This window comes from Lepus europaeus, chromosome 13 (genome assembly GCF_033115175.1).
Source record: "Lepus europaeus isolate LE1 chromosome 13, mLepTim1.pri, whole genome shotgun sequence".
Taxonomy (NCBI): Eukaryota; Metazoa; Chordata; class Mammalia; order Lagomorpha; family Leporidae; genus Lepus; species Lepus europaeus.
In genome coordinates, this window is record NC_084839.1 from 54,383,166 (window position 1) to 54,398,585 (window position 15,420).

At 37.9% G+C, this 15,420-nt stretch overlaps 1 pseudogene; it reads left to right on the forward strand.

Annotated features, from left to right (window-relative positions):
* LOC133772339 (farnesyl pyrophosphate synthase-like) overlaps nucleotides 1-15,420 on the forward strand; it is a 66,993-nt pseudogene that overhangs the window by 41,844 nt on the left and 9,729 nt on the right.

Sequence of the window (15,420 nt, forward strand, 5' to 3'; positions counted from 1 at the left end):
AAATGCTTCATGCTTTAGTCTCTGTACACTCTACTGACACAAAGTTCTTCTACACTTACACACTTTTAATGGTGACCATTAAAAAACCTGCAGATTAATTTTTCTTGGAATAGTAGTAGTACAAACCCTCCAATACTGAGAGCTCATTCTTTTAAAAAAATTTATTCATATAAGTGAACAGATTTCACATATTTCATAAATACAATTCTAAGAAGGTAATCGTACTTCCCTCCAACTCCTTCAACATATCAATTTCTCTGTAACCTCTAAGCCCTCTCTCTGGCCTAAAACACAAGGCTCATCACCTGAACTATGTTCTTCCAACTTCCTCAATCATGGACTTCTAGCATATCCACTAAGGCATCTTGCTCTCCCTGGCCAACCTGACAAGCTACTTTCTCTGTACAGTTGGGATGCTGAGAAGAGCTAGAGGAAACTCCAGGGCCATCACCAGTTGGCATCATCACCCATTTCCAGTTGGCAATTTTGAGACCTCAGTGTCATCTCATAATTCTTAGATTGCACCTTGTGAAATCCCTTTCCATTTGGATTCTAACATGCTTCAGTAGCTTACATTTTCTTCAACTTCCTAAGCCAAATGCCTCCTATTCTACGGAAGAATTAAGGCTACAAGGGTCGAGATTTCAGGTTATACTCTGTCCTCCCCCATCCCTGCCTATACCAGTTTATCTTTATTAGCCATTTTCACTCATACTTGACCACTCTTCTCAGATCCCAAAGGTGTAAGTGAGAAAAAGCAATATCATTTTTGTTTGTAAAATATATTTGTCTATTTGAGAGGGAAATGGAATGAGAGAGTAGAGAAGAAGGGAAAAAGAGAGCGCCCCTGCCACCTGGTTTACTCCCCAAACCAGGCAGGGACTGAAGTTGTGAGACAGGAATTCAATCTGTGTATCATAGAGATGGCAGGGGCCCTACCACATGAACCATCACAGCTGCCTCCCAGGGTCTGCATTAGCAGGAAACTGGAATTAGGACCAGAGCCAAATCCAAATACTCTGATATTTGATAATATTCCTAACATCTTAATCACCCAACCAATACCTGCCTTAGAATCATAATTTCCTAACCCATCACATGGTTTAAGATTCAGGAACCTATAAGACAGATTAACAAGGGGAAAGCATAAGAATATACTTAATACAAATTGTACATGCATAGGAGACTTTGGAAATGAAGACCCCCCAGAAATAGAAAAAGCTACTTTTATACTTAGAGATATAGATGGCTGCATAGATGTAGGATTGTACAAGGTGGGGATAAATAATTGGCAATAAACCAAGGGGAAGGCCTGTTTGTTCAAACCCCAGGCACATGTGACATGCTCTGCTAAACCACTGACGGATATCTGGTTCCAGAGGGCTGCCGGAACATAGCCAGGCTATTTTGGATGTTGCATTCCTACCACATCCTTTGGTTATTCTTGAGAAAGACAAGCAGGAAAAGGGAGAGAACTGCATTTGTCCGAGGACAGGCAGAGACCTGTCCTGCACAGGCCAAAGCTTGTTGTCACGTCTCTGTTTATATACACATAGCCAGATGATTTCCAAAGATTGTACAAATATACAATGCCACAAGCAGACTTCCACTGCACCCTCCTCAAGATTGAGTATTTTTATTAACATTTTCTTTTGCTTTTGTTAATTTAATAATGAAACAAAGGAGGGCATTTTGGATTAATTTGCATAATTTGCATACATGTGATGCTTTTCCTTTTCCCACATGTTCACTTATTAGTTGTAGTTCTTTAGTTATCCTACTTGAATTTCCATGAGTTTTTGTTCTCTGAATAACCCTCCTCTTTTAATAGAATCCTGCTTATACTTTACTGTTACAGTATTTTCTGAAATATTCATGCAGTATTATTAAATTCTTTTTTTCCATTCTTTTTACTGTCTTTCTTCGATGGTCATTTATTTCTGCTTGCATTTTGTGATTCTTCTCTTTCACAGAACAAGTGCATACTCAATGCCAAGTGATTTCTTTTTAATCTACCTCTATTAGGAATGTGGCAATAAAAACGAATGACTGGATGCTTTATTGTACTCAAGGAGAGTCTATCCAGTGTCTAGCTTTGTTTGGGCATGATCAGAGGAGAGCCAACCATTGCACTGGGGGGTTGGGAAGTTTAATTTATAAAAATGAAGAAGAGGAATGGTGTAAGTGATGGTACTTGGTATTGGAGGGGGGAATCCACCCAGCCCATAATTTTCTCCTGATTTCTTTCAACTCTGGTTGTATATTTGAGGATGTCTTTAGCTTTTGAAAAGTAAATTTAAAAAAACACTGGTATGATATAAAATGAAAGGCAAAATCGATTTTCTTCCTAAGTTGCCAATTATCCAACAACTAGTTATTGGTAACCCTTTCCCTCTGCACTGAATTGGAAAACCTTTTTCAGTATTAATATATTATACATTATATGTTCTATTTTAGAAGATATCTTTCCATTCCACTGACCAATTTGTCTACTTTTATTTCACTCTACTATACCATTTTTTAAAATCTTTATTTATTTTCATTTACTTGAAAGACAGAGTGACACAGAGGGAGAGAGAAAGAAAGGAGTTTACTTAGGCTGCTTCTGTTTATCCCTGATTTCAATGCAATGCAAATGAATTAAAAATATTTTTCAGCAGAATTAAAGTATGTATTTTATTTTATTTGCTAGAGAGAGAGAGAGGCAGAGAGACAGAGAGATATCTTCCGTCTCCTGGTTTACTTCACAAATGCCTGTGACAGCCATAGCTGGACCAAGCCAAAGCCAGGAACCCAGAACTCCATCTGGGTCTCCCTCCTGGATGGCAGTGGTTCAAGTACTTGGGCAATTATCTGCTGCCTCCTAGGATGGTTTAGCAGGAAAGCTGGGTTGGAAACAGAGCAGCCAGGACTCTAACTGACATTCCAATATGGAATGTAGGTGTCCCAAGCAGTAGTTTAACTCGTTGCACCATAACGCCTGCCCCTGCTATACTATTTTAATTAATATAGAATTATATGTTTTGCTTTGTCATAAGGCCACTAACCTTTCCTACAGATTTTCCTCAACCAGAATTAAAAAAAAAAAATACTTTTGCCTTTGGATTTATTCCATAGGACCCTGGGAAAAGTGATATTATCTTTGAATATGATTTTTAATATTTTGGAATTTTAGACTATTAATTTTTGTTTTGATTTGTGGGGCATGAGCGCGGCCATGGCATGGCCAGGCCCGGGGGCTCCGCATGCGCAGCTGCCCCCAGGTGCCCCAGCCCGAGCTGCGCGGAACAGAGCCGCGTGGAGCCAAGTAAGATGGCACCCAGAGGAAGTAAGATGGGCGGAATCCAAAGTTGTTTACCACTAAAACTAATTGGCTGCGCAACATCAAGGGAGGTAACAAAACTAGTAACAAGTGTATAGACATAGGGCTAGTCCTATAGAAATCCCCCCATAAGGTGATTTTTTAAGTGATTGGTTGGCCCTTAGCCCTGCCCCAATGACTCTGCAGTTTTGTGTTATAAAAGGTACTATTATGCAAAAGGTAAATGAGTCCTTGCTAGACTTGGCTCCCCGCTGAGTCTGATTGTCTCTGGGACCGGGAGGCTGGGGAATGGGCAAGCAGCGCGCTTACCTTTCCTCGGACCCAGTCCATCCTTGTACGGGTGGACTAAGACCCAGCATTGATTCTCTAATATCTTATTCATTCTAGCCAAGTTGCCATGTCTTAGATTGACAGCATTATGTTAAAAATATATTAGCATAATTGTATTTCTGTCAGTGTCTTTTTGGTTCTTCAACAGTTTTTTTTTTTTTTCTTTAGATATCTGGTCCTGTAGTCTCTATAATTTGGCACTTAATAGCAGTTCCCATGTGAGGACTGGGCTGCAGTAGGGCAAACAGCATCTGCAGAGCCAGTCTCCAGGGTACACAGAAGAGTACAATCATCAGCTGAGGCCTGGAAGGAAGATTATTTGATGAGGACAGAATGGCATTGCCAGAAGCTCTGGTGGGAGCCAGAGCTGTCAGAACCATAAAGGGCTCAGTGCCAGATGGGCCAAAGATGAAGCTGGGGAGACAGAGGGAGTGGCATGGATTTGTAGTGGGCCAAAAAAAGTTGCCTGGGATAGGAGTCGGGTACGTGTTGTGAAAATAAACTGGAGGATGGGAAGTCAGAGCAGCTTCCAGAGTATGGGGTGGGGTGGTAGCAAGGAGTCAGCAGCAAGATTCCAGGAAGGCACAAACTGTGCTTGCTTGTCTTAATCCATTCAGGCTGATATAACAGAATACCATAGACCAGGTAGCTTAGAGGTAAGACAATGTATTTCTTACAGTTGTAGAGACTGGGAAGCCCAAGAACAAGGCACTGGCAGAGTCCCTATCTGGTGAGGACCCTCTTCCTTGCTCATAGGTGGTACCTTGCTGCCGGGTCTTCACTTCAGTGGAATGAGAGAACCCTGGATTCCTCAGCACTATGCAAGGGCTCCACCCTCGTCATCTAATCAGTGGAAGATTCCTCACCTAACACTAACACCTTAGGGATTAGGTTTCGACCTGAGAAATTTAAGGGAAAAAACAGTCTGTATCCTGGTTCTGCTAAGAACCTTGTGGGAAAAGTGAGACCCAACTATGCTCAATTATTTCTCTTTAATGAGAAGAAATGGGGGAAATATCTTCATTTTTAAGTCAGCTTTCTTACAAATTCTGTTTTCTTTGAAACTGCCATCTTTATTTCCATTTGTTTGCGTTTATCCACATCCCTTTTACTTTACGTTTGGATTTTTGTTGTCTAAAAAATATCCAACTTGGATATTTGCTTTTTTGTTCAAATGAAATCATTTACATGGACAGTGTGGTGAAGTCTGGCTGCGTACTGAAGATGTGTGCTCCCACCCCAGTGTATAGTCACTGCTAGGAAGAGGCTACTCAGCCAGGGGCTGAATCTTTTCATGCCTCAGTGTGAGCAGAAGGGCGTGCAGTGGGTGTGTGCTTGCAACTCTACTCTGTTCCCATGTTCTGGCTGGATGTCAATGCCCAGGGTGATGTCTGAAATTCCAGAGAAATGACCCCAGATGCTTAATTCTCTGAATGACCTAATATGATAACATCCATGTCCTCTGCCACTAATACTTACATCGCATTGGGTTGTTTTATGAGAAAACCTAGACTTTTATTATGAAAAGTAACATCTTGGAAATTATTATCACAGCTAGTGCTATCCTAACTTATGTAATTGTTTAGCTTTTTCTATTTATATTATTTGCTATTTATTTTTCATTTGTTGCTTATTGCAAAGCTCCTTTTTGATATAAACTGCATTTGTATTCTGTTGCATACTTCATTCATTTGTGAAATAACAAGTTTTAAAATATACCATTTGCCCTAAAGCTAGAGCTATATTTATCTTATCAAAATTAAAATAATAAGAGTGCTGACTCTTTTTCAGGAAAATAAGGAACCAAAATTCTCCCCATTTCTTTACCTTTGCTACTTTGATCTGGAGATCCAAGCACTATCATTTAAAAAATTTCATTTTTTTTCTGACATTTCATTCTAATTTTAACCGTAATGCCCATAGCTATCATTTCCTGATTACTTTTATTTTCTCCATTTATTGTAATACCATTTCCTCATTTGGTTCTCATGCCTCATCCCACTCTGACACAATTCACCACTGACTTATCTTTCAGTGAGAAGAAAAGTGTCTTTAATCTTTCAGAAATTATAGATGGGTGATCTATTTCCTGTGCCTTTGGTATCTGTAGTCCAGTTATCACTGTACATAAACAACAACCAAATGATTATAAAATTATGAGAATGTGGCCTTTTCCTCCTAAAAGTTCTATAGCAATTTCTCCAATGGCATTCTGATTTTTACTTTTGCAGAGGCTAATCTAACTTTAATTACTTCCTAAAGCAAATGTGTATGTATGTATGTATCTGAGTGTGTGCATGTTTGTACTGATTGCTTACAAACTTCCTTCACAAGTCAAAATATTTAAAGTTTGCCTTGTCCATGTCCAAGGCCTAATATCTGTTTCTGATTTTTTAATATTAGATGTTGAGCTCTGTCAGTTTTCAGCCTTGGGTCTATTTTAGTTCTTGAAGTTGTTTTCTGTTATATCTTTGCTTATTGTTTCTGATTTGTTTGCTCTGTTCTTTAACTGTTTAAATCCTAATTCATATATGTCACTTTACCTGGGAACATTTCTCAACTTTTGCCTTTATGTCACTGATTTTCTTTTTTGTAGCCTTAAGCTTTATTTTTTTTTCTGTTTGTAGTAAAGCTCTTTAGATTTTTCTCAGTGTGTTTTTCATCTTATTCTGTTTTCTACCTATCTTGTTCTGATAATCTCAGGAGGATATGTTGGTCTCTGTGATCCAGCCTGGCAAGGGTGGAAGTTTAGGCTCCCTGCTTGGCTTTTGACTGTGGATACGGAGGGGTTAGGAGCTGCTATGGTGTTTGCTGAGCAGAGAAGTTATTGTCCGAAAATTTCTGTGTTGTTAGGATATCCCTTTCCCTTGGGTAAAGACAATACACTTTTATTGGGACTTTATGGTTAATACCGATTGGCATTTCCTAACACTTCTCCAGCACCCAGTCTGGGATAGATGAGGCATAAAGAAAACTCACTCTGTATCATTCTTGGGGGACAGGGTTTCTAGCCTGTTTGCTTTCTTCTCTGCATCATTAGTCTTCTTATGCTTGTTTTATATATCAGTATAATGTCCAGGGACTTTAGTTGTACTTAGAAGAATAGGGAATAGTCTATCCGCTCCACATTTCAGAAAGCAAAAGTATTTAGCTGAAGATTTAAAGATAAATTGGGAATAATAGGAGGCAATGGAGTGTATTCACTTTTTCCCAGACTCCAGTCAAATCATAGTATCTTAGGTTTTCAAAGAATGGCCCTAGTTTCCTGGTTTGGCTCTACTTTAACTTGTCAGGTGCTCTGGGGGAAGCCAGGTCACCTCTACAAACTGTGGTCAATCCACAAAATGTTAGGATATCTGATACTTTAATTCTATAGTTAATTTCAAAATCATTTGTACTGCTTTCCCTACATTATAGCATTTGATTCATTTGTCTTTCAAAGGACTAGTAAACCTTAATTTGCTTTAGCAGTCTTGAATGGATTTTTATTGTTTCTTACTACTGCCTTTCAATTCATGTAATTTAAAAACTAAATGCAAACTGTAAAACTCAATCATTCTGGTAGTATTCTTTTAATATCAATTTTTATACAATTAGCCTGCAAACTGTGTTCAATTACTAACAATTAATCTTATGCACTTTGAGGGACAATACTAATTTCACAGTTAGCAGCATTTAAAAGGAAGGTGGTGCAAATACCGTAGGGAAATAGTCCCTCCCTAAGGAGTTATGCTTTATTATCAATGACAGAGAATAAAAGTGCTTTCTCATTACAATCCGGCATAAGGGCCCACATTTTCTTTAACTCTAGACCCACAGAATCGTGTAACAAACACATAAGCAGAATCACACACATGTTAATTACAGTTTTCAGTGAGATGGCCGAGCTTTTATAAAAGATCCTGAATTTTCTATGTTCTTTTGACAATTCTCCTGAGTTAGTATTTGTATCAATGCTATATGGTTAATTGCTCCATTGAGGCTGGCTGAGAAATCACACAATGGAATCATAATAGGACAAGGAATGAGAACAACAACTGAAGGTAGAAAATCAAAGAAAACTTTTTACTGTAGAAGAAATTGCCTTAGAAATCAAGAAACATCAAAACGAGTGTATTTAGTCAGTCCTCAATACATGTAATCATGCTTCATGATTCTTTGTATATATTACTGGTTTTATTTTTTTAATGGTGTCAATTTCCAGGTGACAAACTACGCTATTGCTTGTTAGTGATTATACTGTATACAATTACTTTCCCCTAAAACTTGGTATCTGATATCATCACATTTGAATCAAATGAAAATAATTTTTTTTGACAGGCAGAGTTAGTGAGGGAGAGAGACAGGAAGGTCTTCCTTCCATTGTTTCACCCCCAAAATGGCTGCTACAGCCAGCACGCTGCGCTGAGCCAAAGCCAGGAGCCAGGTGCTTCCTCCTGGTCTCCCATGCGGGTGCAGGGCCCAAGCACTTGTGCCATCCTTCACTGCCTTCCCAGGCCACAGCAGAGAGCTGGACTGGAAGAGGAGCAACCGGGACAGAAACGGCACCCCAACCGGGACTAGAACCCAGAGTACCGGGGCCGCAGGTGGAGGGTTAGCCTAGTGAGCAGCGGTGCCAAATGAAAATAATTTTTAAAATATTTTATTTTGTAATAATAATTCAAGGACAACTACTATGAATAAGCCAAAGTTTTATTTATCTCCTAGTGTTAAAAAAGTAATTAATACATGTTAGATTGTATGCCAGGTGTTTAGCAAAAAGTGCACATATATCTGTTTATTTTGGTATAGCATGACTTTGACCTTTTAGGTGCTTCTTGTTAGTAACTGGCTGATGAGGAGTTGTAGTCAATTTTAATGTTTTTCAGCTCATACTCAGATATGCAAATTGGTGAGCACATTATAAATTTTTTAAATTATAAGAGCCATTTATAGTGCAAAGTAGCATTGCTCCAGGGGCTGAGCAGCGGCCTGGGAACTCAAAGCTATGCATTTTAATTTTGAATAACTCTCAGTATGACCACATACATAGTACCTAATCTCCCTGTATCTTGGATTATTCATCTATAAAATGAGTGTAACAATTTCCTTTCTGTACTTGAGGTGATGAATAACTTTAAAATAGTAAGTGACTTCAAAGTAACGAGCAGTATAGATGTACCATAGAAAAGATCAATATAAGGCCAAAGAGTTTATGAGTTTAATAAACATTAAGTGTTGCATCATTTGTATAAGAAAAATGTCCCACTATTATGAATGCTATGGAAATCACCATCTCCCAGTTGAGAAATTTTATCAAGAAATTTTATGCATGTGACATAAGAAATAAAAGTTTGTAATAGCTATTAGGGACTCATGTGGACATTCTTCATTAAATGAGCTTTAGTCTTTATTCTGTGTTTTATTCAGTGCCTTATATGTTTCTTCCAAATATGTAATTATTCATTCTGGAGAACTTTATTGTGTACACTCTTCAAAGGAAGCTCTTCCCCCCCTTCTTAATAATGCCTTAATTTCCATGGGGCACTTAAACTTTATACTAGGAAAACAGAAATTCTACAAAAGAATTCAGTTTTAAAGTAGGGTGTTAGAAAAAAAAAAACATCACTCAGATTCACAGTAATTCATGGTAAAGTGGAGGTCTGTATTTTTAAATTCACCTAGTTGTCCCACGGAATACATGGAAAGGCTAAAGTGATGAGTTGATGATGGAATTGGAGCCTCTTTACTTTTCCATATATTGAAACCGCCATCTTTAAAGCTTAATAAATAGCTCTACAACACTAAATTTCAGCAGGGAGCTCATTCTCCAGTTATGTAGCAATACAGTTTTGAGTCCCAGTGGCTTCCCAAGCTTCCCTTGCATTGTGAAGCCAATATTTAGAAAGCTCTTGCAAACTAACACCTGCTAGACATAAATCACATACAGAAATCTCCAACTGGACAAGTTCAGGAAGATATAATAGACCAAATCCATGAAGAACCTCACAATGAATTAAGAAAACCTTAAGCTCGATCCTATCATCTGACAGGCAGTCAGCATATTGTCTTATGGAGAACTGTAATGTGGGAATTAGACAGAATGCCAGATGGTTTCTAGAAGTCAAATTAAAAAAAAAAAAAAAAGAGGAATGAACTGCAGTTGATGATAAGCATAGGTAGGGAGCCTGACAAGGAAAATGCAGTAACGAAGTAACACACAAGGATGAACTAATATTTTGCACAATATTCTCTTTCTTTTGTTTCTCCCAGCCAGCTTGACAGAAAGTAGTAATGTCTGACTAGTCACAAGCTTAATACCAGATGCCAGTTTGAACAGGTGCAAAAACAGAGAACACAACACCTTCATTTGGAACATCAGCTCTCCGTTTTATTTAGTCCCTTATAAGCTTTGTGGGAACTCACCTACTAGTCTTATTGCTTTGTCCCTGATTAGGAGGAGTTCTATTTGACCAATAAATAGCATGTTCCCTTAGTCAAGGGGAAGGATTAAACAGAGGAATGACCAATTAGTTTATCTGAGACCTAGTTTGATTTCAGCAGTCCACCATTCTGAGATGAGAGGAAGTGCTGGAATTTTGTTGTTTACAATTACCACACCATTGTAAAGTGCTACAACATTCTTCTACTGGTGAAAGAGAGTGGAAATTGGTACTGCCAATTATCAATGTTAAACGTATGATCAATCAGTACTACGGTCTCAAACAAGCAGGTGGCTTGTTCCATACAGTCAGTTGGTAAATTGGATGCAGGCAGACAGAGGAACACAATATCCCTCCTCCATAGGTGGTCTCTGTTTCATTAGGTTTCCAATTGATGTTGCTGCACAGTAATCCAAAAATGTGTGATGGGAACATCACTCTCATTTTTCATTAACACTCCTTCGCAAATGTATTGGAGGCAGGTACAAAACAAAGATTTTGTCAGGCTTACTTTTATCCTTCTGAAGACTACCGCATATCCAACATCGCTGCTGGGTGCTTCGTTTCTCCTTGTTTAGAGTCGCTGTGGTGACTCATCACTGTTTGATATGATCAACTTCCTTAAGGATGTTGTGGAAATAGTGGGAGAGCTGCTAATCTTTCAAAGACAAGTGATTTAGGAAAATCAGCTTATATATACAATAATGGGTAGTAACATGACCACTGAAGTTTACTGGGATAAGAAAAAACAGAGATGATACCTATTGTTTCAGGAAATCGACCAGAAATGTGTAATGCATGGGATTTTTTGAGAAATCTTAGGGATCATCCTGACTGAATTCCTCATTTTCATTTCATAAATGAGAGATTGTGGCTCACACTGGTTCTGACTTTCCCAAAGCAATGCAATTATTGGTAACAGCTAAGACTACAAAGCAGGACCTATGACTCCTGCTCTCTTCAATATACTCTGTTGAGTCTACTACATGTGATTTGCAGATAACTACGAAGAACTACATCATTCACATCACCTGCTTCTTTAAGCTCACATAATACCTTCTATGTATAAAGTTATAACAAGATATTATCTAAAATATTTCCCAATTTGTAGCTTGAGGAGAAAATTTCAGCATCATGCTAGGAGTGAGAGTGTTAACTTCCAGGTATAAAGTGTTCTACATTTCTAGTTGATTTCCTGGGACAACAGACATCATCTCTTTCCTTGTATCCCCTAATTTCAGGTTCCATGTTGCTATTGCCCTCTATACCCATCTTCTGAAGGAGATTGGCCCCACCCTGCCTTGATGGTTTCCAGAAGCCTCACCACCATGATACAGGAAGACGTCTCTGATGACCAGCCCTTATTGTTTGCAGCAAAATGGCTGCTTCCTGAATTCCTGGCACTTGTGCTCTGTCTACATGGCTGGCTTCTTTGGCTGTGGTGTTTTCTGAAGAAATGAAGGATACCCAGGGCACAGGGCTTAACCCACTGAACAGAATCTCCAAGGGAACTCTGGCTGGCTGCAGGGGGCCATGCCTTTGTCTTCTGCTCCCCTTAAACCATACATTTATTCCCTGTGCTCTTGAGCAGCTCTTGCTTCACTAAAAGAAGAATCATGCTGACTTAGTTACAGGCTTTGACATATGAGAGTACTTCAAAAAGTTCATGGGAAACAGAATTAAAAGATGTTTATTCTGGTGCAAAAAAGTTGGAAATTCATTCATGGTTTCTCATAATATGCATTTTCCATGAATTTTCTGGAGAACCTTCTTATATGCAGAATGCTTAATTGTGGCTTTAAATATCTTGTTTTTCCTCAGGATTATTTATCTAGCTAGTTGAAAGACTGATATAGTCACTCTGGAATATGAATCTCAAGAAGGATGACTGATTTCAATCCACTTAAAATTCTTCAGAACATTTTCTACTTTCTATGTATAAACACAGAATACTGTCATATAGCACAGTTTGCTCAATTTTTCCAGTAAGTGTTTTATTTATTTCTTTTACCAAGACTATTAGGAGTCAAGTCATACTACCCACTGCTATGTTCCCTTCTAAGAGCATCCAATTCTTATAATAGAAAAACAGAGATGTTATAGGTAACAGTAGCAAGTAAAGGAAAAAGCAGATTTTGGTTGTGTAGTCTTATATTAATTGAAGTCATATTCTATGTTCCTACAGTGAGTCTAAGTGAGAACAGGTTAACCGAATAATCAAAACAAATGGTAAGTATACTGAATGCATCACAGTGCCTCCAGACATCTGTTAATTTTATTGGTAAAATTCAGATCTTTTAAAGTCGCTTGCAAATATCAGCAAAAGTAAACAAACTAAATAATTAGTAGGTTGAGAAATTAAAAAATACATGTAATAGATACTTAGTTTCTTTCCTCTGATTTATATCAATACAAAAATTGTTTAAATGATGTGATTTGTGGGATGACTTGATCAAGGCTATTTGTCATTATGCTACTGTGTTCAGGTCACATATGTACATTTTTAAATTTTATTGGATTTATATTAACATCACTGTTTCAGGATAATTTTCAAAGAACGTCATTTTGCACACACTCTAAACTTGAGTAAAAGGATCTAAGGGGCTTCACGAAGTATGCTTAGTGTGGATGGAAGCTGCTTCTCTCATTCGTGGGATTCTCTTAGCAAGGCTGTATGTTTCATGAACACTACATCCCCAGGCTGAGTCACTTGCGGGGGAGAGGCCTAAAATAGGGACTTTAAGTTTTTGATACTTACATTGCCTATGATGGTAGAAATGATGAAAATGCAATTGAGAAAAGGAGCTTGGAATTTAAATATTCAAAAAATGAAATTTTAGGCCTGGTTATGTTATCATGAGGAAACCGTATACTTTGTCACAAATGATCTATGTCCCTGAGACAATGATCAAATAGGAAAATAGCGTATTAAAAAATGAAATGTTATAGTATCAGCACCTGTAATGTTGCAAATAATAGAAAATCTAAGTCAAGAATATCTAAATTGATGAAGGGGATTAACTGCTAGGGCAAACTTCAGGGCAACTGATCCAGAGACTTCAACATGCCTGAAGGAATGAGCATTTTTCTCTCTCTCAAGGCAGTTCTCTGTGAGTTCTAGTAAAGGCCTCACTCCACGACTGCTTCCCCTGCGATGGGGTGATAAGGTTCCGGCTTCAGTGGGGAAGCCTCTTTAATTCATGGGATAAAGAGTTGCCAAACAAGTCAATGGAACTCTCCTAGAACTGAGAGTAGGGTCAATTTTCCGTAAAAATACAAATTACACAAAGAAGAAATGTAGCCCCTCCCTACCCATGAACTCAAATTGAAGTTTCTGCAAGAATGGAGAATCTGAGGAGGTAACTAATATTTGTGTATTACAGAACGAGACAGGATTTTCAGGTTGGATTTGGCAGGTACCAGTGAAATATGGTGGCTCTTGGCCCACCGTTTTAGTTATCATCAAAGAGCCCAAAAGTTTTAATCCTGGCCTATTAAAGGACTTCTGTTATGGCAATAACAGGAGGTATGTAAACTGGACCTTATAAAACATGAGTTTTGGGGGATATGCTGAGTTAAATTTTTATTAACAATCATATTGGGGAAAAGTATCTGAGCTACTTTCTATTTCTTGCAGGTGTCATTTTAAATTTTTATCCCTAATAACCTTTCTTGATGAATTTGTCTTGTTTTCTTCTTTTTAGGCCATGATAGAAACTGGAAATTCTGTCAAAGACTAACAATCAGAGCTGCCTGGGCGATGCGGAACATTTTGGTTCCAAGAAGAGCCTGAAGCAAGCATTCTAAATCAAAGACTCAGGGGCAATAGGAGTTTGTGTTTCAGATCCTTCTGCCTGTAGCAGTTGCTTATATGTTATGGCCAACTGACATATAAACACTACGAAGAAATATTCTTTTACAACCTCTGATGGCATTAGCAATTGTGTGCTTCACAACATAATGGTAGATCGAAAGTTGGTCTATTTAACTGAAACTATGACTCTCAGAAGCAGAGCTTGAAAATTTGTTTCATCTACATAATTATTTATTTCACATCTATTCCATACCCAGTGAGCAAGTTGTCACAGAATAAAACATAAACAGAATTAAGTCCCTTTCTTCACGGCTACTTATTTCTCATTTTAGGTAAAATACGATGTGATGCTCTGAGCAGTTGTCCAGTTTATTTTGGGAATACCATTTCTTTGATTAGATGATTTTATCAAAGTAGATTAAAGCTGTGAGGAATTATCATTAAAAAATTAACCATCAAACAATTAAATCACTGTCACCCTCCCCTCTCAAAATAAGAGCATTGATTCTGCATATCCTGTTGAAAATAAACCTTTCCAGTCTGTATTTCCAAGAAGTTGCAGTTGGGTTAGCATGTAGTGGTTGCATTTTATAAAATGTTGTTCTGTGTGCAAAATCAGGAGCCAGGGAAAGGCAAGAGTCTCCCTCTGCCAGGCTAAAGATCAATGGTAGAGCAGAAAGTAGAAGGCATCTGTGATAGTGTGTCCTCTTTGTGCTTAGGGAATGTGTGTACATTTCTGCAGCTAAGGAGGAAATTACAGGAGAATATTCTCCTCAAAAGGCTTTCTTTACATTTTTTGTAGCCACTTAGAAAACAATATTATTTTCCATAGCATTCTCAGTCTGGGGTAACCTGTCTCTTTATATGTTTTGTTTTGGGGAAGGGCTACGAATTTAAGTAAAATTTATTAAAAGTAAAATTTTAAAAAGGAAAATAATGATTACAGTAGCACAGATTTCTAAACTGTTTCCATCTTCATCTTTTCTTTATAAATGTCTTTAGAAAACTGTAAAATGTGTGAAATACTCCTTTACTTAGCAGTCTAAGGAGACAACTAAAGTTCTAAACTGTCTTAACACCTCACTACTTCAATTTCTATTCCCCTCCTTTTTGGAAATTTATTTATGTTCTTGTTTAATTAGTGGTCCAAGTGGTAGAATCTGAAGTCTCAAATTATTTGTCGAAGTCACTGGGTTATCTCCTTAAAGCTGATCAGATGGGTTTTCTTTCTTCCATCCTATTATAGAAGGTTTTTGTAAACTAGTGGTATAAACGATTATTTTTAGTTAAGAGAAGCCCCAGGAAAGATTAAAAAAATGGATATAAAGACATTCCAGTTCTTGATCTTATCTTTTTCTCATCTCAACCTTTAGAGAGTCTTGCTGGAAGAACACAAGGAAAGGCAGGAAGGCTTCTTACAGATCTTTGAGACCTCCTTCCACTCAAATCCCAGGGGAGCTAGAACGCTATACCTCTGTGGTTCAAAAAGTCTTTGGACCAGAAAAGGGGCCTTTATCTGCCAACATTTCAAA